Below are 24,045 nucleotides of genomic sequence, written 5' to 3'. Positions count from 1 at the left end.
AGTGTCTCCCTGAGCCGGCCGTCTGGTCAAGCCTTCGTCGTGGCTCACCCCCTTGGTCTTGCCTCTGACACTCCCTGTACAGGGGGTGGGTTCTCACTAGGTCAGCTCACCCTAGGTGGGTGGGCGCCATGGCCCAGAGCGTCCACTCATTCAAGAAAAATGACTCAGTGTAAGCTGATGCTCGTCACACCTCCAGCAGGCCACAAATGTGCATGTCTGCACAAATGGTTAGAAACCGTCTCTATGAGGATGGTCTGAGGACCCAATGTCCACAGATGGGGGTTGAGCTCACAGCCCAACACCATGCAGGCCGCTTGGCATTTGCCAAAGAACACCAGGATTGGCAAATTCACCATTGGCGTCATGTGCTCTTCACAGATGAAAGCAGGTTCCCACTGAGCACATGAGACAGAGTCTGGAGATGCTGTGGAGAGTGATCTGCTGCCTTCATCATCCTTCAGCATGACCGGATTGGCAGTGGGTCAGTAATGGTGTGGGGTGGCATTTCTTTGGAGGGCTGCACAGCCCTCCATGTGCTCGTCAGAGGTAGCCTGACTACCATTAGGTACTGAGATGAGATCCTCAGACCCCTTGTGAGACCATATGCTGGTGCAGTTGGCCTTGGGTTCCTCCTAATGCAGGACAAAGCCAGACCTCATGTGGCTGGAGTGTGTCGGCAGTTCCTGGAAGATGAAGGCATTGAAGCTATGGACTGGCCGGCCCGTTCCCCAGACCTTAATCCGATTGAGCACATCTGGGACATCATGTCTCGCTCCATCCACCAACATCACGTTGCACCACAGACTGTCCAGGAGTTGGCGGATGCTTTAGTCCAGGTCTGGGAGGAGATCCCTCAGGAGACCATCCGCCGCCTCATCAGGAGCATGACCAGGCGTTGTACAGTAGGGAGGTCATACAGGCACGTGGAGGCCACACACAATACTGAGCCTCATTTTGACTTGTTTTAATGACATTACATTCCACTTTAATTTTGTGTGTGACTCCAAATCCAGGCCTTCTTTGGTTAATAAATAAATAAATTGGTTACTAAATTTTATCTCCATTGATGATTTTTGTGTGATTTTGTTGTCAGCACATTCAACTTTGTACAGAACAAAGTATTCAATGAGAATATTTCTTTCATTCAGATCTGGGATGTGGTATTTGAGTGTTCCCTTTATCTTTTTGAGCAGTGTATATATATATATATATATATATATATATATATATTGCTCAAAAAAATAAAGGGAATGCTTAAGCATCATTCCAAATGTGTTGCCTTTATTTTTTTGATCAGTATATACCGTATTTTGCGGATTATAAGATGCACCCCAAATTTTGAGGAGAAAAATAGGAAAAAAAAATTTTTTTTCATAAAATGGTGGTGCTTCTTCTAATCCATGCGTCTTATTGCTTACTGGGCGTGGTGGTTGCGGTGGAACAGGGTCCCAGGGTCATGGCTGGAGGAGGCAAGAGTGGAGCATTGCTGCAGGCCACAGGCTGGGATGAGGGAATGTTCAGATGTGTGGCATGCCACTGCGGGTGTCCGGTATGGCTTTGGCTGTCTGGTGCTGCTGTGGGGGCTCTGATGACATTTTGTGAAAGGCCAGAGCCCCCGCAGTTCCAAGGTTTCCTATGCAGTGGATTCTGGGAAAATGGCTGCTGCCGGGGCAGTGCATGCGCAGATGGAGATCTCGGCACAAAAATCTCGGGAGATAAGATCTCAGTGTTGCACCGGACACCCACAGCACTGGACACTCGCAGCAGCACCGGACACCTGCAGCACCGGACACCCACCGCACTAAACACCTCCGCACATCTGAACACCACTTCATCATAGCCTGCGAACTGCAACAATGCTCCACTCTTGCCTCCTCCAGCAATGACCCTGGGGCCCTGCTCCACCACGGCCAATAAGGTATATCCGCATTATAAGATGCACCCCCATTTTCCCCAAAAATTTTTGGGGAAAAAGTGCTTCTTATAATCCATAAAATACAGTATATTGTATATATTATGTGTATTGTGATGTGCCAAAGCTTTATTCCAGTGTAGATAAGATGCTGCAAGGTAACAATACTTTAAAAATAGAATCTATGGTATAATAATATACAGAGGGGGAAAAGGTATTTACAGTAGTCAGCCACCAATTGTGCAAGTTCTCACACTTAAAAAGATGAGAGAGGCCTGTAATTGACATCATAGGTAGACCACAACTATGAGAGTCAAAATGAGAAAACAAATCCAGAAAATCACCTTGTCTGATGTGGCAAGATTTATTTTTCAAATTATGGTGGAAAATAAGTACCGTATATAATCGAGTATAAGCCGAGGCACCTACTTTTGCCACGAAAAACTTTGTAAACTTATTGACTTGAGTATAAGCCAGGTATGCATTGTCCCCTCATCCCTATTGTTGTGGTATGCATGGCACCCTCGTCCATGTTATTGTATGCTTGACTCCTTATCCCCTATCCTTGTATGTTTGATTCCTGTTAAAAAAAACAAAAAAAAAAAACATCCTGCCTGCCTGCACGCCCTCGGTGGCACTGCATCTCCTTCGTATAACACGGATTATTCATGGTAATGACAGTGAATATTTAGAGCATTCTTTACTGTACACATTATACATTCCTGCAGCTATTGGTACCTGTTATCAGCCATTCATAGGCAAGGACTAGCCCTCTAGCTTCGTTGCACTGTCTGTTGGAGCCCGATGTATTAAGGAGAGGGTGTAGTAAGTGACTAGCCCAACTGTATGTGCTCATTAAGATTCAAATCACCAGAGGCCCAGTGTGCACCTCAGTCTCCATGCTTTACACTACAGGCCTGACTGAGGAGCATATGCAAGAGTAAGTCCATGGAGAGGAGGAGACGTCCTGTGAGTGGGGTGTGAGGGGAAATGAAGAGGAGCTCCCACTATTCTGCAGAATAATCCGCAGCCCACCTACCACCTCAGGGGTTCCAGCTAACTGCACACAGGCCATTCATCCTCTGCCAGCAGGGAGACCCCAACATAAAGGGGACACAATTATAACATTGAGCTCAATAGTCAGGGGGCCCATGAGACCATCCCATGACCCCAGGAGAGATCGGTGCAATCGCTGAAGAGTTAACCAGCCCCCGGGAATCTGCAGAGCTTCATTATACATCGGTGCCAGTCTTCACTACAATACTGGCATTGTATTCATGAATCAGGTGGCTCAGGATGAACGCCAGGCAAATATCAGAGACGCCACAGCGGAAACGTCAAAGCTCATCCAGAGCTTCCTGGTGCCTGATCAGTAAGCAATGAGGTCCTTGTATAAACAATGATCCTTAGAGAAACAATTGTCCAGCTGAAATAGCACGCCCTATAACTGGTAAAACCATCCTTTTTACCTGCCTGCGCGCTATTGGTGGCACTGCATCTCGTTCTGGCTGCCAGAGCCTGCAGCTCTTCCTGCCGAGCGGTCACTTGACACCACTCATTAAGGTAATGAATATGTTCTCCACACCTATGGGAGAGGAGAGGCGTGCATATTCATTACCTTAATGAGCGGTGTCACGTGATTGTTCAACAAGAAGAGCTGCAGGCTGCGGCAGCCAGAGCGAGATGCAGTTCCACCGAGGGCGTGCAGGTAGGTGAGTATGGTGTGCTGGAAGCTGGCGGCCTCTGAGACCTGTTGCTTCCCTCCTCCGACAGCTTTCTGGGACCGTGACTGGTGTATAAGCTGAAAAAAATGTGCTGAAAAACTCGGCTTATACACAAGTATATACGGTATTTGGTCATTAACAAAAGTTCACCTCAATGTTTTGTTATATATCCTTTTTTGGCAATGACATAGGTCAAATGTTTTCTGTAAGTCTTCACAAGGTTGGCACACACTGCTCGTGTTATGTTGACCCATTCCTCCATACAGATCTACTCTAGAGCAGTGATGTTTTGGGCTTGTCACTGGGCAACATAGATTTTCAAATAGCTCCAAAAGTTTTCTATGGGGTTGAGATCTGGAGACTGGCTAGGCCACTCCAGGATCTTCATATGCTTCTTACGAAGCTACTCCTTCATTCTCCTGGTATTGTGCTTGGGATCATTATCATGCTGAAAGACCCATCCACATTTCATCTTCAATGCCCATACTGATGGAAGGAGGTTTGCACTCAAAATCTCACGATACATGGCCCCATTCATTCTTTCATGTAAATGGATCAGTTGTCCTGGTCCCTTTCCTGAGAAACAGGCCCAAAGCATGATGTTGCCACCCCCATGCTTCACAGTAGGTATGATGTTCTTTGGATGCAACTCAGCATTCTGTCTCCTCCAAAAACGACGAGTTTTGTTTCTACCAAACAATTCTACTTTGATTTCATCAGACCATATGACTTTCTCCCAATACTCATCAGGATAATCCAAATGTTCTCTAGCAAACTTCAGACAGGCCCGGACATGTACTGGCTTAAACAGGGGGACATGTCAGACATTGCAGGATCTGAGTGCCAGGCGGCGTAGTGTGTTACTGAATGTATCCTTTGTTACGGTAGTTCCAGCTCTATGCAGGTCATTCACTAGGTCCCCCCGGTGGGGTTCCAGGATTTTTGCTCCCCGTTCTTGTGATCATATTGACGCCACAGGGTGAGACCTTGTGTGGAGCCACAGATCGAGGGAGATTATTAGTGGTCTTGTATGTCTTCCATTTTTTATTATTGCTCCCACAGTTGATTTCACCACACCAAGCTGCTTGCCTATTGCAGATTCAGTCTTCCCAGCCTTCGACAGGTCTTTGGTCTTTACCATTGTAGAGTTTGGAGTGTGACTGTTTGAGGTTGTGGACAGGTGTCTTTTATACTGATTAAAAGTTCAAACAGATGCCATACTACAGGTAATGAGTGGACAGAGGAGCCTCTTAAAGAAGAAGTAACAGGTCTTTGAGAGGCAGAAATCTTGCATGTTTGTAGGTGACCAAATACTTATTTTCCACCATAATTTGAAAAATAAATCTTGCTAAATCAGACACGGTGATTTTCTGGATTTGTTTTTTCATTTTTACTTTCATGGCTGTGGTCTACCTATTATGTCAATTACAGGCCTCTCTCGTCGTTTTAAGTGGGTGATCTTGCACAATTGGTGGCTGATTAAACACTTTTTTCCCCCACTGTATGTAGGCTAACTGTATATTTTAGGTATTATAAAAATGCAATGTGAATGGACAAGAAAGAAATCCAAATCAAATGTCTTTTGAAATTTGAATTTGCCTGGTTCAATTAATTTTTCCTAAAATTTGATTTGCAGCAAACTGATTCACTGCAAATTGCAAAACTGAAAAGTCTCTATTTACCCCCAGAAAAGATTTGTGCAACAGTGTGAGGTCTGCTACGACTGTAATGAACCCCTTTCTAGCTTTATATTTTAAACAGAGCCTTAGGCTAGTTTCACACTAGCGTTCAGGAGGGCTGCGGATGGCAGACACTTCCTCCTTTCCTTCCACCGTAAAGCTCCGCCAAAGCTGTGCCTACCACCGCATGCATCCAGCGTTTCCATGCGTACCTATCTTTAAAATTAGGTACGCAGAGACATGCGTTGTATTTGGATGCGTCCACATGTGGCGATTTTACGCGTGTGGCGACCGCACGGAATCTGAAAATTTTGCGTTTCCGTGCGGTCGCCGCACACATCTTGTCTGCCGCATGTCTGTCTCCGCGGGTGAGCCGCAAGCATCTCTGGATGGCCACATGCATCCATAGTTCCAGTATTCACTTGATACTCCCATACTGTTTGCTTATGCACTGAATGCAAGTCCTACCCTACACCAAATTCACATGCACCCCAATAAGCCTTTAAACCAACGTAGTGGATGGCCACAGGAAAACCAAGTTCACATTATTCATTTGGTTCTCCCATACTGTTTGCTTATGCATTGAATGCAAGGACTGCCCTGCACCAAAGTTACATACACCCCAATAAACCTTTGAAGCCATGTACTGGATGGCTACATGCAACCATAGTTCCAGCATTCACTTGATACTCTCATACTGTTTGCTTATGCATTGAATGCAAGGCCTGCCCTGCACCAAATTCACACGCACATTCACACGTCCTTCAGGATCCGTGGAAGCACATTTTCATGAAATGATCATCGTCCTGTTCATTCCACATGAAACTCTCATGTTCTGTATATTTTCAACTGCCTCAATAATGTGGATTTTTAGCCCCTTAACCCCCAAGGGTGGTTTGCACTTTAATGACTGGGCCATTTTTTACAATACTGACCACTGTCCCTTTATGAAGTCATAACTCTGGAATGCTTCAATGGATCTAGGTGATTCTGAGAATGTTTTCTCTTGACATATTGTACTTCACTTTAGTGATAAAATTTATTCGCTGTAACTCGTGTTTATTTAAGAAAAAAACGGAAACATGGTTAAAATTTTGAAAATTCTGCAATTTTCAAACTTTGAATTTTTATGCCCTTAAAATAGAGAAATATGTGACACAATATAGTTACTGAATAACATTTCCCACATGTCTTCTTTACATCAGCACAATTTTGGAAACAAATTTTTTTTTTATTAGAAAGTTTTAAGGGTTAAAAGTTGACCAACGATTTCTCATTTTTACATCAAAATTTACAAAACCATTTTTTTAGGGACCACCTCACATTCAAAGTCACTTTGAGGAGTCTATATGGCAGAAAATTCCAAAAAGAGACACCATTCTAAAAACTGCACCCCTCAAGCTACTCAAAACTACATTCAAGAAAATTATTAACCCTTCCGGTGTTTCACAGGAGCAGAAGCAACTTGGAAGGAAAAAATGAACATTTAACTTTTTAGTCACAAAAATGATATTTGCAACATTTTTTTTCCCCAAGGGTAACTGGAGAAATTGGACAACAAAAGTTGCTCTACAATATGTTCTGAGTACGTTGATACCCCATATGTGGGGAGGAACCACTGTTTGGGCACATGGCAGGGCTCAGAAATGCAGGAGCGCTGTTTGACTTTTTCAACCTAAAATTGGCTGAAATTGAGATCGGACACCATGTTCCATTTGCAGTGCCAATGATGTGCTTAAGCAGTGGAAACCCCCCCACAAGTGACCCAATTTTGGAAACTAGACCCCCTACGGAACTCATCTAGATGTGTGGTGAGCACTTTGAACCCCCAAGGGCTTCACAGACATTTATAACGCGGGGGCGTAAAAATAAAAAATCATATTTTTTCCACAAACATGATCGTTTAGTCCCCAATTTGTTATTATCCCAAGGGTAACAGGAGAAATTGGACCCCAAAAGTTGTTGCTCCATTTGTCCTGAGTGTGCTGATACCCGATATGTGGGGGAGAAACACTCATTGGGCACATGGCAAGGTTCGGAAGGGAAAGAGCGCCATTTGACATTTTCAACCTAAAATTGGCTGAAATTGAAATCGGACGCCTGTTCCGTTTGGAGAGCCCATGATGTGCCTAAACAGTAGAAACCCCCCCACTAGTGACCCTATGTTGGAAACTAGACCCCCTAAGGAACTTATCTAGATGTGTGGTGAGCACTATGAACCCCCAAGGGCTTCACAGAAGTTTATAACGCCCGGGCGTAAGAAAAAAAATCATATTTTTTCCACAAACATGATTGCTTAGTCCCCAATTTGTTATTTTCCCAAGAGTAACAGAAGAAATTGGACCCAAAAGTTGATGTCCAATTTCTCTTGAGTATGCTGATACCCCATATGTGGGGGAGAAACACTGTTTGGGCACACGTTAGGGCTCGGAAGGGAAAGAGCGCCGTTTGACATTTTCAACCTAAAATTGGCTGAAATTGAAATCGGACACCATGTTCCTTTTGGAGAGCCAATGATGTGCCTAAACAGTGGAAACCCCCCCACAAGTGACCCCATGTTGGAAACTAGACCCCCTAAGGAACTTATCTAGATGTGTGGTGAGCAATATGATCCCCCAAGGGCTTCACAGAAGTTTATAACGCCCAGGCATAAGAAAAAAAATCATATTTTTTCCACAAACATGATTGCTTAGTCCCCAATTTGTTATTTTCCCAAGAGTAACAGAAGAAATTGGACCATAAAAGTTGTTGTCAAATTTGTCCTGAGTGTGCTCATACCCCATATGTGGGGAAAAAACACTTTGGGCACACGACAGGGCTCGGAAGGGAAAGAGCGCCGTTTGACATTTTCAACCTAAAATTGGCTGAAATTGAAATCAGACACCATGTTTCGTTTGGAGAGCCCATGATGTGCCTAAACAGTGGAAACCCAAGTGACCCCATATTGGGAACTAGGTCCCCTAAGGAACTTATCTAGATGTGTGGTGAGCACTATGAACCCGCAAGAGCTTCACAGAAGTTTATAACGCCCGGGCGTAAAAATAAAAAATCATATTTTTTCCACAAACATGATCGATTAGCCCCCAATTTGTTATTTTCCCAAGGGTAACAGGAGAAATTGGACAGCAAAAGTTGTTCTTAAATTTGTCCTGAGTGTGCTGATACCTCATATGTGGGGGAGAAACACTGTTTGGGCACACGGCAGGACTCGGAAGGGAAAAAGGGCCGTTTGACATTTTCAACCTAAAATTGGCTGAAATTGAAATCGGATGCCATGTTCCGTTTGGAGAGCCCATGATGTGCCTAAACAGTGGAAACCCCCCACAAGAGACCCCATGTTGGGAACTAGACCCCCTAAGGAACTTATCTAGATGTGTGGTGAGCGCTATGAACCCCCAAGGGCTTCACAGAAGTTTATAACGCCTGGGCATAAAAATAAAAAAATCATATTTTTTCCACAAGCATGATCGTTTAGTCCCCAATTTGTTATTTTCCCAAGGGTAACAGAAGAAATTGGACCATAAAAGTCGTTGTCCAAATTGTCCTGAGTGTGCTGATACCCCATATGTGGAGGGAGAAACACTGTTTGGGCACACGGCAAGGCTCGGAAGGGAAAGAGCGCCATTTGACATTTTCAACCTAAAATTGGCTGAAATTGAAATCGGACGCCATGTTCCGTTTGGAGAGCTAATGATGTACCTAAACAGTGGAAACCCCCACAAGTGACCCCATTTTGGAAACTAGACCCCCTAAGGAACTTATCTAGGTGTGTGGTGAGCACTTTGAACCCCCAAGGGCCTCACAGAAGATTATAACGCTTGGGCGTAAAACTAAAAAATCATATTTTTTCCACAAACATGATCGTTTAGTCCTCAATTTGTTATTTTCCCAAGGGTAACATGAGAAATTGGACCATAAAAGCTGTTGTCCAATTTGTCCTGAGTGTGCTCATACCCCATATGTGGGGTAGAAACACTGTTTGGGCACACGGTAAGACTCGGAAGGGAAAGAGCGCCGTTTGACATTTTCAACCTAAAATTGGCTGAAATTGAAATCGGATGCCATGTTCCGTTTGGAGAGCCAATGATGTACCTAAACAGTGGAAACCCCCCACAATTGACCCCATTTTGGAAACTAGACCCCCTAAGGAACTTATCTAGATGTGTGGTGAGCACTTTGAATCCCCAGGTGTTTTGCAAAAGCTTATAATGACCCGGCATGAAAAAAAAATAATTTTTTTTTCCACAAAAATGATTTCTTAGTCCCCAATTTTTAATTTTCTTAAGGGTAACAGGAGAAATTGGAGCCCAGAAGTTATTGTCCAATTTGTCCTGAGTATGCTGATACCCCGCATGTGGGAGAAAACTACTGTTTGGGGAAACATCAGGACTGGAAAGGGATGTAATGACTAGTGTTGAGCATTCCGATACCGCAAGTATCGGGTATCGGCCGATATTAGCGGTATCGGAATTCCGATACTTAATTCCGATACTTTTTTCATATCGGATTCCGGGATCGGAATCGGAATAGGAAGTTCCCATCATGCTATGAGCCTGCTTGCTTTGATTAAGCCAATGGGAATCCTCCGAAGTGTGGGCACATCCTGTTAGGCATGTAGGCATGTTAACTATTGGCATGGCTGTGATTGGCTGCCGAAATGATGTCATGATGCACTATAAAAGCCACCGCAGCCGCCATTTCTGGTCACTCTGCTGTGAATTCAGTTAGGGACAGGCTGCTGTAGAAGACTGTGAGGGACAGTTAGAAATAGCGATTCCACCAAACATCTAGTGCTTTACCCAGGCTACATAAACCACCACTGTAGCCTTCTTTGCCCTAGCAGCAGTGTTCACAGCTGTCTGCAAGGGCTGTGTGAGTGCAGCTCACGCTGTGGAGTGGGTCCTGCAGCCACGTCAGGCTGTAGGCCACCCAGTGTGATCACTGCTGCCTCATACATCTTTTATTTTTTGAGCTGCATTTTTTAAATAATTTCAATCTAGTGTGCTTCCATCCGTATCCATATACGTTGGTTGCAAACACTAGTAGTAGACAGCGGAGCCTTTCTGCAGCCTTTCAGTGCTAGTGTCCACTTTGCTGCACTGTTCACGGCTGTCTGAGAGGTCTCTGACTGTGTGTGAGTGCAGCTCACGCTGAGTAGTGTGTCCTGCAGCTACGTCTGGCTGTAGGACGCTCAGCATGCGTCACTGCCTCACACATATTTTTATTTGAGTGCAGCTCATTTTTTCTTCTATTAGTGTGCATCCATCCGTCTCCATCTACGGTGGTTGCAAACACTATATAGGAGTACACTGCGGAGCCTTTCTGCAGCCTGTCAGTGCCAGTGCCCACTTAGCTGCACTGTTGACGGCTGTCTGAGAGGTCTCTGACTGTGTGTGAGTGCAGCTCACGCTGAGTAGAGTGTCCTGCAGCTACGTCTGGTTGTAGGACGCTCAACGTGCGTCACTGCCTCACACATATTTGTCTCTGAGTGCAGCTCATTTTTTCTTCTCCTATTAGTGTGCATCCATCCGTATCCATCAACATTGGTTGGTTGCAAACACTATATAGGAGTAGATAGAGGAGCCTTTTTTTCTGGCTTGTGCCCTGCCGGCGCAGCCAGATTAGTATTACCCAATTTTTTTGGAGCCTCATCTTTTGCATTGTAGGTTACCTGCCTGCATTGTAATAGCTCCAAAAAGTTGGTGATACTATCAGTTTCAATTCTTTGTTCTCATACTTTGAGTTTGTTTCAAACAAAGAAACCACATAAAAAGTTCACCAAACACTACATTTTGAACTTGTGTAGGCCACATCAGCTCCTATTAAAGTCTAGTCCACACACACACACTTCATAAAATTAGTGTTTCTTGTACCTGTAACCAGCTGTTCAGGAATAAGCACACTAAGGCCCCCCTTTGTACTTTTTTGCCTATCTTAAGCAGTCTTGCAAGATGAAGAAGGCAGGGAGTAAGGCGCGGGGGCGTGGGCGTGGGCGTGGAGTTTCAGCAGGGAGAGGACGTGGGGATTCTGCAGGGAGAGGACGTGGGGATTCTACAGGTAGAGGACGTGGGGATTCTGGGCCTGCTGCGGGCACCAGTGGATCAGCATCCCCCAGTTTTAGCAGGCAACAGTCCTTTATGCGCAGCTTTGTAGGACCTCAACGTACCCCACTGCTGCGGGAGGAACAAATTGAAGCCGTTGTCGGATGGATGGCAGCTAACGCATCGACTTCAATTACTTCCGCATCCTCTCAGGGTCAGAGCACCGAAGAGCAACCATCTGTCTCTTCACCACCTGCCAAAGTGCCCAGGCAGTCAGAGAGACATGGACAGGAGCCATCACAGTCTCTACTTCTGTTCTCGGAATCTGTTGGCTTGGAAAGAGGGGGCCAGCCAAGCAGCATTCCTGAATGTGAAGAAGAGGGAGTATGCAGTGATGCGCAACTTCTTTGTCCCTCTGAATCTGAAGAGGCGAGTGGGCCAGTGCCTATGGTCAGCACACCTCAGTACGCATCAGATGATGACGAGACTCAGTTGCCACTTTCTGGTGCGTACGGTGCTGGCGAGACAACCCCGGAGAAGCAGCTGTTTGAAGAGGGGAGGGAAGATGATGAGGTCCTTGACCCATCATGGCGTGAGCAACAGGAAGGTGGTGGGAGCAGCTCGGAGGAAGAGATTCCCCTACCGGCCAAAACAGGAGGCAGAGGGAGGGGGAAGACTTGGTTGCCTGTACCCTCCACTTCGGCACCCGTTAGGAGCATTCCTCCTTCCAAAGGCAAACCGGGCGCTCACAAGAGTTGCAGTGCGTGGTCCTTTTTTGACACAGTTGCAGATGACATTTGCTTTGTCAAATGCAAGCTGTGTCATCAGAGAGTCAAAAGAGGGAGAAATGTCAGCAACCTCAATACCACAAATATGTGGAAACATGTGCGCACCAAGCACGAGTTGGAGTTGCAGAGACACCCTGAAGACGTAGGCCAACGTACAGCACCACCTACCACCTCTTCAGTTCGTGTTGGGCCCTCTTCCTCCAGCTCACACACTGCTGGTTCGGCTTCCTCACAGGATCGCCAAGGAAGAACCTCTGCCACTGTTGTCCGGAGACCCTGTCAGATTCCACCCATAACAGCACGTTCCCATCCATCACAGCCATCGGTAGCACAGGCATGGGATAAAAGGCGCCCTTACTCGGCAAACCATCCCCGAGCACAGTCTCTGAATGCTGGCATTGCCAAACTTCTGGCAGTTGAAATGCTGTCATTCAGGCTGGTGGACACTGACACCTTCCGGGACTTAATGGCATTGGCAGTCCCCCAATACAACGTGCCCAGCCGCTTTTATTTCAGCAGGCGAGCCGTCCCTGCCCTGCAGAAACATGTTGAGGGCAAAATAAAACATGCGCTACTAAACGCCGTTAGTAGCAAGGTCCACCTGACCACCGATGCGTGGACCAGTAACCATGGACAGGGACGATACCTTTCCCTCACTGCCCACTGGGTCAATGTTGTGGAGCCGGGTACGGATCTGGAGAGTGGCGCTGTACGTGTTCTTCCAACGCCACGGATTGCAGGACTCCAGTCTGTACACATAGACTCCTCCTCCTACTCAAGTTCCTCAGAAACAGCAGAGCAGGAGCCTGTTACGACCGATATGAGCACAGCCGTGGCCAAACGTCAACAGGCTGTACTCAAATTAATTTCTTTGGGGAATCGAAGCCACACAGCGCAGGAGCTCTGGAATGCTATCAAGCTGGAGAGCGATGTGTGGTTTGGGCCAGCGAATCTCCAGCCGGGCTTGGTAGTGTGTGACAATGGCCGAAATCTGGTGGCAGCTCTTGGCCTAGGCAACCTCACACACATCCCATGTCTGGCACATGTTCTTAACTTGGTCGTGCAGAGCTTTCTGAGGGACTATCCGGATCTTGCTGCACTGTTGCACAAGGTCCGCATAGAGTGCGCTCACTTGCGACGTTCCAGCACGGCAAGATCGCGCCGCGCTGCTCTGCAGCGACGATTTGGCCTTCCGGAACATCGCATCATATGTGACCTACCCACCCGGTGGAATTCAACGTTACATATGTTGGAGCGGTTGTGTGAGCAGCAGGCAGCAGTCATGGAGTACCAGCTGCATCAGGCGCAAACAAGTCGCACTGTGCGCCGTTCACACTTCAGCACCATTGAGTGGGCCTCTATGAAGGACATCTGCCTCGTTTTGCGTGCCTTCGATGAATCCACGCGGATGGCGAGTGCAGACGATGCACTAGTCAGCATGACTGTCCCCCTTATCTGCCTGCTTCAACAAACACTGCAAGCACTAAGGGATGAGGTTTCAGAAGAGGTGGAGGATGAGGAGTCCCAAATGCCATCTGCTTCTGGACAGTCTGCGCTACGTGTTTCCTCACAAAGGCCTAGGCAGGGGACACTTTGTGAGGAGGATGAGGAGGAGTCGATGGAGGAGGAAGACATCTCTCCAGAGGAGGGAGGTACACAAACCTCTACTCAGTATGTACAGCGAGGGTGGGGTGATGCAGAGCAGGTCGAGGTCACGCCTCAAACAGGGGACAGCGGTTCTTTGGCAGTTGGGAGTCTGCAGCACATGGTTGATTTCATGCTGCAGTGCCTGAGAAACGACCGCCGCATCGCCCACATTCTCGTCTCGGCTGATTATTGGGTGTACACCCTCCTAGATCCTCGCTACCGGGACAGCGTACAAAGGCTCATACCAACGTTGAACCGGGAGCGTAAAATGCGGGAGTACGAAGAGTCACTGGTGCAGTCCATAATGTTTTCCATTCCACCCGACAGCATTGTTGCTAGTGCTTTACAAAGCAGCTCTGTGCGTCGAGGCAGTGGAGAAAACTCTGCACAAAGAGGGAGCAGAGGCAGTGCCGCAGCACAAGGCAAGACCACTATGGCCCAAATGTGGCAAAGTTTTGTGTGTCCACCACAATTGTCTACACCATCAGCGACGCCTCGAGTCAGCAGGAGGCAACGCTTCCGTCAGATGGTGTCAGACTACATGTCTTGCCCTGTCGCTGTACTCCCAGATGGCTCTTCCCCCTTCAAGTTTTGGGTCTCTAAGCTGGATACATGGCCAGAGCTTAGCCAGTATGCATTGGAGGTGCTGGCTTGCCCTGCTGCCAGTGTATTATCGGAACGTGTCTTTAGTGCCGCAGGTGGTGTACTAACAGACCGTCGCACGCGACTATCTTCCGATAATGTTGACCGGCTGACTTTTCTGAAAATGAACAAGGCCTGGATCTCCAAAGACTTTGCCATTCCTCTTACAGACTAAATTAGTGGTTGGCAACTGTATCCAGGTCTGCTGGTGTGTTCATTTTTCTACCACCTGAACTATAATCCCTTTGCTTCAACACAGCCAGTTGTCGCTCAGATGTGTCGTCTGCACAGAGAAACACACTAGCTCCTGTGTTACTGGGGTTCAGTAATGCCAGCTGATCCCCTGCTGTGTGGACGGCAGAGTCACCAGCTCCATCAACATTCAAACCACTACTGATTTTTAACCGTGCCCAACTTAGGTCTCTGGCTCCACTGTCTCTACTATTTCCCCTGACCTCCAACCCCGCCATCTACATCTCTGAAGTGGCGTCAGCACAATCTACACTTGTTCCTGTGTTCCTGTGGCTCAGTCCCATCAGTTTATCCCCTGATGTGTGTCCGGCAAGGTCTCCTGCTCTGTCCACATTCCCATAACCAGTAGTGGGAATGAGGACAGAGCTGGCGAACTTGCCGGACAAACATCAGGGGATCAACTGATGGGACTGAGCACCAGTAACACAGGAACAAGTGTAGATTGTGCTGACGCCACTTCAGAGATGTAGCTGGCGGGGTTGGAGGCCAGGGTAAATAGTAGAGACAGTGGAGCCAGAGGCCTAAGTGGAGCATGGTTAGAATCAGTAGTAGTCCACAACCTCCATAAAAACCGATGCCCATTGGCCTCTGCATGCGGCATGCGTAATCCTGGGCTCCAACAGCGTCAGTTGGTGTTCAGAAGTGTCGTCTCCACAGAGCCAAACACATTCGTTCAAGTGTTAGTGGGGTTCAGCACTGCCAGCTGTTCCCCTGCTGTGGAGATGGCAAGTCTCCTGCTGCATTCACCTGCCAAAATCCAGTAGGCCCCAGCCTGCTCCTCGCCTAATCCTGGGCTCCAACAGCGTCAGTTGGTGTTCAGAAGTGTCGTCTCCACAGAGCCAAACACATTCGTTCAAGTGTTAGTGGGGTTCAGCACTGCCAGCTGTTCCCCTGCTGTGGAGATGGCAAGTCTCCTGCTGCATTCACCTGCCAAAATCCAGTAGGCCCCAGCCTGCTCCTCGCCTAATCCTGGGCTCCAACAGCGTCAGTTGGTGTTCAGAAGTGTCGTCTCCACAGAGCCAAACACATTCGTTCAAGTGTTAGTGGGGTTCAGCACTGCCAGCTGTTCCCCTGCTGTGGAGATGGCAAGTCTCCTGCTGCATTCACCTGCCAAAATCCAGTAGGCCCCAGCCTGCTCCTCGCCTAATCCTGGGCTCCAACAACGTCAGTTGGTGTTCAGAAGTGTCGTCTCCACAGAGCCAAACACATTCGTTCAAGTGTTAGTGGGGTTCAGCACTGCCAGCTGTTCCCCTGCTGTGGAGATGGCAAGTCTCCTGCTGCATTCACCTGCCAAAATCCAGTAGGCCCCAGCCTGCTCCTCGCCTAATCCTGGGCTCCAACAGCGTCAGTTGGTGTTCAGAAGTGTCGTCTCCACAGAGCCAAACACATTCGTTCAAGTGTTAGTGGGGTTCAGCACTGCCAGCTGTTCCCCTGCTGTGGAGATGGCAAGTCTCCTGCTGCATTCACCTGCCAAAATCCAGTAGGCCCCAGCCTGCTCCTCGCCTAATCCTGGGCTCCAACAACGTCAGTTGGTGTTCAGAAGTGTCGTCTCCACAGAGCCAAACACATTCGTTCAAGTGTTAGTGGGGTTCAGCACTGCCAGCTGTTCCCCTGCTGTGGAGATGGCAAATCTCCTGCTGCATTCACCTGCCAAAATCCAGTAGGCCCCAGCCTGCTCCTCGCCTAATCCTGGGCTCCAACAGCGTCAGTTGGTGTTCAGAAGTGTCGTCTCCACAGAGCCAAACACATTCGTTCAAGTGTTAGTGGGGTTCAGCACTGCCAGCTGTTCCCCTGCTGTGGAGATGGCAAGTCTCCTGCTGCATTCACCTGCCAAAATCCAGTAGGCCCCAGCCTGCTCCTCGCCTAATCCTGGGCTCCAACAGCGTCAGTTGGTGTTCAGAAGTGTCGTCTCCACAGAGCCAAACACATTCGTTCAAGTGTTAGTGGGGTTCAGCACTGCCAGCTGTTCCCCTGCTGTGGAGATGGCAGTCTCTCCTGCTGTCTCCGCATTACAAAGACAGTAGGCCTCTGCCTACACCCTCCTATTTCCTGGGCTTCAACACAGCCAGTTGTAGTTCGGAAGTGCCGTCCACACGGAAAGAGATACTTGCTCCCGTGTCTCAGTGGGGTTCAGTAACGTCAGCTGATCCCCTGCTGTGTGGATGGCAGTCTCTCCTGCTGTAAACTCATTCAAAATACAGTAGGCCTCTGCCTACACCCTCCTATTTCCTGGGCTTCAACACAGCCAGTTGTAGTTCGGAAGTGCCGTCCACACGGAAAGAGACACTTGCTCCCGTGTCTCAGTGGGGTTCAGTAACGTCAGCTGATCCCCTGCTGTGTGGATGGCAGTCTCTCCTGCTGTAAACTCATTCAAAATACAGTAGGCCTCTGCCTACACCCTCCTATTTCCTGGGCTTCAACACAGCCAGTTGTAGTTCGGAAGTGCCGTCCACACGGAAAGAGACACTTGCTCCCGTGTCTCAGTGGGGTTCAGTAACGTCAGCTGATCCCCTGCTGTGTGGATGGCAGTCTCTCCTGCTGTCACCTCATTCAAAATACAGTAGGCCTCTGCCTACACCCTCCTATTTCCTGGGCTTCAACACAGCCAGTTGTAGTTCGGAAGTGCCGTCCACACGGAAAGAGACACTTGCTCCCGTGTCTCAGTGGGGTTCAGTAACGTCAGCTGATCCCCTGCTGTGTGGATGGCAGTCTCTCCTGCTGTAAACTCATTCAAAATACAGTAGGCCTCTGCCTACACCCTCCTATTTCCTGGGCTTCAACACAGCCAGTTGTAGTTCGGAAGTGCCGTCCACACGGAAAGAGATACTTGCTCCCGTGTCTCAGTGGGGTTCAGTAACGTCAGCTGATCCCCTGCTGTGTGGATGGCAGTCTCTCCTGCTGTAAACTCATTCAAAATACAGTAGGCCTCTGCCTACACCCTCCTATTTCCTGGGCTTCAACACAGCCAGTTGTAGTTCGGAAGTGCCGTCCACACGGAAAGAGATACTTGCTCCCGTGTCTCAGTGGGGTTCAGTAACGTCAGCTGATCCCCTGCTGTGTGGATGGCAGTCTCTCCTGCTGTCACCTCATTCAAAATTCAGTAGGCCTCTGCCTACACCCTCCTATTTCCTGGGCTTCAACACAGCCAGTTGTAGTTCGGAAGTGCCGTCCACACGGAAAGAGATACTTGCTCCCGTGTCTCAGTGGGGTTCAGTAACGTCAGCTGATCCCCTGCTGTGTGGATGGCAGTCTCTCCTGCTGTCACCTCATTCAAAATTCAGTAGGCCTCTGCCTACACCCTCCTATTTCCTGGGCTTCAACACAGCCAGTTGTAGTTCGGAAGTGCCGTCCACACGGAAAGAGATACTTGCTCCCGTGTCTCAGTGGGGTTCAGTAATGTCAGCTGATCCCCTGCTGTGTGGATGGCAGTCTCTCCTGCTGTCACCTCATTCAAAATACAGTAGGCCTCTGCCTACACCCTCCTATTTCCTGGGCTTCAACACAGCCAGTTGTAGTTCGGAAGTGCCGTCCACACGGAAAGAGACACTTGCTCCCGTGTCTCAGTGGGGTTCAGTAACGTCAGCTGATCCCCTGCTGTGTGGATGGCAGTCTCTCCTGCTGTAAACTCATTCAAAATACAGTAGGCCTCTGCCTACACCCTCCTATTTCCTGGGCTTCAACACAGCCAGTTGTAGTTCGGAAGTGCCGTCCACACGGAAAGAGATACTTGCTCCCGTGTCTCAGTGGGGTTCAGTAACGTCAGCTGATCCCCTGCTGTGTGGATGGCAGTCTCTCCTGCTGTCACCTCATTCAAAATTCAGTAGGCCTCTGCCTACACCCTCCTATTTCCTGGGCTTCAACACAGCCAGTTGTAGTTCGGAAGTGCCGTCCACACGGAAAGAGATACTTGCTCCCGTGTCTCAGTGGGGTTCAGTAACGTCAGCTGATCCCCTGCTGTGTGGATGGCAGTCTCTCCTGCTGTCACCTCATTCAAAATTCAGTAGGCCTCTGCCTACACCCTCCTATTTCCTGGGCTTCAACACAGCCAGTTGTAGTTCGGAAGTGCCGTCCACACGGAAAGAGATACTTGCTCCCGTGTCTCAGTGGGGTTCAGTAATGTCAGCTGATCCCCTGCTGTGTGGATGGCAGTCTCTCCTGCTGTCACCTCATTCAAAATACAGTAGGCCTCTGCCTACACCCTCCTATTTCCTGGGCTTCAACACAGCCAGTTGTAGTTCGGAAGTGCCGTCCACACGGAAAGAGACACTTGCTCCCGTGTCTCAGTGGGGTTCAGTAACGTCAGCTGATCCCCTGCTGTGTGGATGGCAGTCTCTCCTGCTGTAAACTCATTCAAAATACAGTAGGCCTCTGCCTACACCCTCCTATTTCCTGGGCTTCAACACAGCCAGTTGTAGTTCGGAAGTGCCGTCCACACGGAAAGAGATACTTGCTCCCGTGTCTCAGTGGGGTTCAGTAACGTCAGCTGATCCCCTGCTGTGTGGATGGCAGTCTCTCCTGCTGTAAACTCATTCAAAATACAGTAGGCCTCTGCCTACACCCTCCTATTTCCTGGGCTTCAACACAGCCAGTTGTAGTTTGGAAGTTCCGTCCACACGGAAAGAGATACTTGCTCCCGTGTCTCAGTGGGGTTCAGTAACGTCAGCTGATCCCCTGCTGTGTGGATGGCAGTCTCTCCTGCTGTAAACTCATTCAAAATACAGTAGGCCTCTGCCTACACCCTCCTATTTCCTGGGCTTCAACACAGCCAGTTGTAGTTCGGAAGTGCCGTCCACACGGAAAGAGATACTTGCTCCCGTGTCTCAGTGGGGTTCAGTAACGTCAGCTGATCCCCTGCTGTGTGGATGGCAGTCTCTCCTGCTGTCACCTCATTCAAAATTCAGTAGGCCTCTGCCTACACCCTCCTATTTCCTGGGCTTCAACACAGCCAGTTGTAGTTCGGAAGTGCCGTCCACACGGAAAGAGATACTTGCTCCCGTGTCTCAGTGGGGTTCAGTAATGTCAGCTGATCCCCTGCTGGGTGGATGGCAGTCTCTCCTGCTGTCACCTCATTCAAAATACAGTAGGCCTCTGCCTACACCCTCCTATTTCCTGGGCTTCAACACAGCCAGTTGTAGTTCGGAAGTGCCGTCCACACGGAAAGAGACACTTGCTCCCGTGTCTCAGTGGGGTTCAGTAACGTCAGCTGATCCCCTGCTGTGTGGATGGCAGTCTCTCCTGCTGTCACCTCATTCAAAATACAGTAGGCCTCTGCCTACACCCTCCTATTTCCTGGGCTTCAACACAGCCAGTTGTAGTTCGGAAGTGCCGTCCACACGGAAAGAGATACTTGCTCCCGTGTCTCAGTGGGGTTCAGTAACGTCAGCTGATCCCCTGCTGTGTGGATGGCAGTCTCTCCTGCTGTAAACTCATTCAAAATACAGTAGGCCTCTGCCTACACCCTCCTATTTCCTGGGCTTCAACACAGCCAGTTGTAGTTCGGAAGTGCCGTCCACACGGAAAGAGACACTTGCTCCCGTGTCTCAGTGGGGTTCAGTAATGTCAGCTGATCCCCTGCTGTGTGGATGGCAAAGTCTCCTGCTGCCTACACAGTCGTACCACTACTGATTTTTAACCGTGCTCCAATTAGGCCTGTGGCTACACTGTCTCTCGTATTTCCCCTGTCCTCCAACCCCGCCAGTTACAGCTCCGAAGTGGCGTCTGCACAATCCACACTTGTTCCTGTGTTACAGGTGTTCAGTCCGGTCAGTTAATCCCCTGATGTGTGTCCGGCAATGTCGCCTGCTCTGTCCACATTCCCATTATCGGAATGTGGACAGAGCAGGCGACATTGCCGGACACACATCAGGGGATTAACTGACCGGACTGAACACCTGTAACACAGGAACAAGTGTGGATTGTGCAGACGCCACTTCGGAGCTGTAACTGGCGGGGTTGGAGGACAGGGGAAATACGAAAATCAGTGAAGCCACAGGCCTAAGTGGAGCTTAGTTCAAATTAGTAGTCTACAACCGATCTTAAAATTTCTTCAATGCAGCCTAAGCCTGCTCCGTGCTTGTCCCTGGGCTTCAACACAGCCAGTTGTTGCTCGGAAGTGCCGTCTTCACAGAGTAAAACACTAGCTCCTGTGTTTGTGGGGTTCAGTAACGTCAGCTGTTCCCCTGCTGTTTTGATGGCAATCTGTCCTGCTGCCTCCCAATTGACAGCACATCAGGCCTCAGCCTGCTAAGTGCTTGTCCTGGGCTCCAACATCGCCAGTTGCTGCTCATAACTGACTTTGGCACGGGTACTCCCTCCTGCCCAGCTTGGTTCCAGCCCTGCCTGCTGTTTCCGGGAAGTGTCAATGTCAGTTTGCCACCCCAAGTTGCCATGTCGTGTTGCGGTTGGGTTAGCCGAGGCTAGGGTGCCAGCAGTTTAGGTGCTTCCTATGTGGACTGCGGGTTCTGGTAAGAAAGGTTTGTTCCATAGTTCCAGTAGGACAAGCACCCCCTGTAGGACTGTGTGATTCGGTAACTGCGGCCAGCTTGCGGCATGCCAACTTTGCTTTTCAGGGGTAACTTCTGATACCCCTCCGGGTTCCAGCACCGTCAGCTGGTTCTCATCAGAGCCTTTGGCCTAGGTGCCTCCATCTCGGTATCCGAGTTCCGGCAACGTCTGCTGGTCCTTGGTAGTGCTTTGTAGCACAGGTACCTCCTGCTTAGTAACCGGGTTCCAGCACCGTCAGCTGGTCCTCGGTTGTGCCATTGGCTCTTATTCCTTCTGCTGCCCCTCCGGGTGCCAGCACTGTCAGCTGGTCCTCGCTATTTCCATTTGCTCTTGCAGCTTATGCTACCCCTCCGGGTTCCAGCACCGTCAGCTGGTTCTCGTCAGAGCCTTTGGCCTAGGTGCCTCCATCTCGGTATCCGAGTTCCGGCAACGTCTGCTGGTCCTTGGTAGTGCTTTGTAGCACAGGTACCTCCTGCTTAGTAACCGGGTTCCAGCACCGTCAGCTGGTCCTCGGTTGTGCCATTGGCTCTTATTCCTTCTGCTGCCCCTCCGGGTGCCAGCACTGTCAGCTGGTCCTCGCTATTTCCATTTGCTCTTGCAGCTTATGCTACCCCTCCGGGTTCCAGCACCGTCAGCTGGTTCTCGTCAGAGCCTTTGGCCTAGGTGCCTCCATCTCGGTATCCGAGTTCCGGCAACGTCTGCTGGTCCTTGGTAGTGCTTTGTAGCACAGGTACCTCCTGCTTAGTAACCGGGTTCCAGCACCGTCAGCTGGTCCTCGGTTGTGCCATTGGCTCTTATTCCTTCTGCTGCCCCTCCGGGTGCCAGCACTGTCAGCTGGTCCTCGCTATTTCCATTTGCTCTTGCAGCTTATGCTACCCCTCCGGGTTCCAGCACCGTCAGCTGGTTCTCGTCAGAGCCTTTGGCCTAGGTGCCTCCATCTCGGTATCCGAGTTCCGGCAACGTCTGCTGGTCCTTGGTAGTGCTTTGTAGCACAGGTACCTCCTGCTTAGTAACCGGGTTCCAGCACCGTCAGCTGGTCCTCGGTAGTGCCATTGGCTCTTGTTCCTTCTGCTGCCCCTCCGGGTGCCAGTACCGTCAGCTGGTTCAAGAGGACAAAGAACAGGAAGACAACCACCAAGATGCAGAACAACAAGAGAGAGAAGACAAAGAAGCATAAAAAAAACAAAGCAGAAGAACATTAAGCATAAGACTAATACTCTGAGCAAATGATATTATCTTATTTATAAGCAGAAGAAGACTAAGCAGTGTATGGGGGTGAGTCCGTTCCTCCTCGTGGTGCCCCTGGAAAAGGCCTGCTTCTGCAGGCCAAACTGAACGCGGACAAATCCTGTTGTAAATCTTTTGTGACAGGCAGAACGGAAGGTGTAAACTTCTAACTTTTCTAGATAACAACTACAGGAATGCCTGACACAAACAAGAATATGATGAAGAAGAATAGGAAGAAGATGAAGAAGCTGAATATGTAGAATAATAATTGTTGAATAAGAAGAATATGAAGAATGTAAGAAAAGGAAGAAGAAGAAGAAGAAGAAGAAGAATGTAAAAAAAGGAAGTAGAAGAAGAAGAAGAAGAATGTAAAAAAAGGAATAAGAAGAAGAATGTAAAAAAAGGAAGTAGAAGAAGAAGAAGAAGAATGTAAAAAAAGGAAGTAGAAGAAGAAGAAGAAGAATGTAAAAAAAGGAAGTAGAAGAAGAAGAAGAAGAATGTAAAAAAAGGAAGTAGAAGAAGAAGAAGAAGAATGTAAAAAAAGGAATAAGAAGAAGAATGTAAAAAAAGGAAGTAGAAGAAGAAGAAGAAGAATGTAAAAAAAGGAAGTAGAAGAAGAAGAAGAAGAATGTAAAAAAAGGAAGTAGAAGAAGAAGAAGAAGAAGAATGTAAAAAAAGGAAGTAGAAGAAGAAGACATACATGTCTGGCAAAATATAAATGAGGCTAACATAGTCAATATCTTTGTAACTCCTAACATCTTTAAAAAAAAAAGTTTAATTCCTGCTATTCCATTTGATTGGGCTAAACCTCTATGGCTTTAATGTCTCCTCCACCTCCCACAATACATTCTACATTATTCTTAGTTGTTTTTCTTCATGTAGAATTAACCTACAAGGAAAGAAAGGGTTTTTTTTAATTCCGATATTTTGGCCCCATTGACTTGCATTGGTTCCCGGTATCGGAATCGGCGATACCGATACTTTTTTTAAAGATCGGCCGATCCATTCCGATCCGATATTTTCAAGTATCGGCTGGTATCGCTCAACTCTAGTAATGACGTTTTGGAATGCATACTTTGATGGAATGGTCTGCGGGAGTCATGTTCCGTTTGCAGAGCCCCTGATGTACTAAACAGTGGAAACCCCCCACAAGTAACCCCATTTTGGAATCTAGACCCCCTAAGGAACTTATCTAGATGTGTGGTGAGCACTTTGAACCCCCAAGTGTTTCATTAAAGCTTATAATGCCCTGGCGTGAAAAAAAAATAATTTTTTTTCCACAAAAATGATTTCTTAGTCCCCAATTTTTAATTTTCCCATCGGTGACAGGGAAAAGGCACTGGAAAGGGAAGTAATGACGTTTTGGAATGCAGACTTTGATGGAATGGTCTGCAGGCGTCGTGTTCCATTTGCAGAGCCCCTGATGTACCTAAACAGTGGAAACCCCCCACAAGTGACCCCATTTTGGAAACTAGACCCCCTAAGGAACTTATCTAGATATGTGGTGAGCACTTTGAACACCCAAGTGTTTTGCTAAAGCTTATAATGCCCGGGCGTGAAAATATAAACTCCTATTTTGTTCCCACATAAATGATCTTTTAGTCCCCAATTTTTAATTTTCCCAAGGGT

The sequence above is a fragment of the Dendrobates tinctorius genome, unplaced genomic scaffold (assembly GCF_039654945.1).
Source record: "Dendrobates tinctorius isolate UK_male_01 unplaced genomic scaffold, ASM3965494v1 ptg000016l, whole genome shotgun sequence".
In the NCBI taxonomy this organism is placed as follows: Eukaryota; Metazoa; Chordata; class Amphibia; order Anura; family Dendrobatidae; genus Dendrobates; species Dendrobates tinctorius.
The sequence above is the reverse complement of the archived record's forward strand: the minus strand, read 5'-3'. Positions refer to the sequence as shown.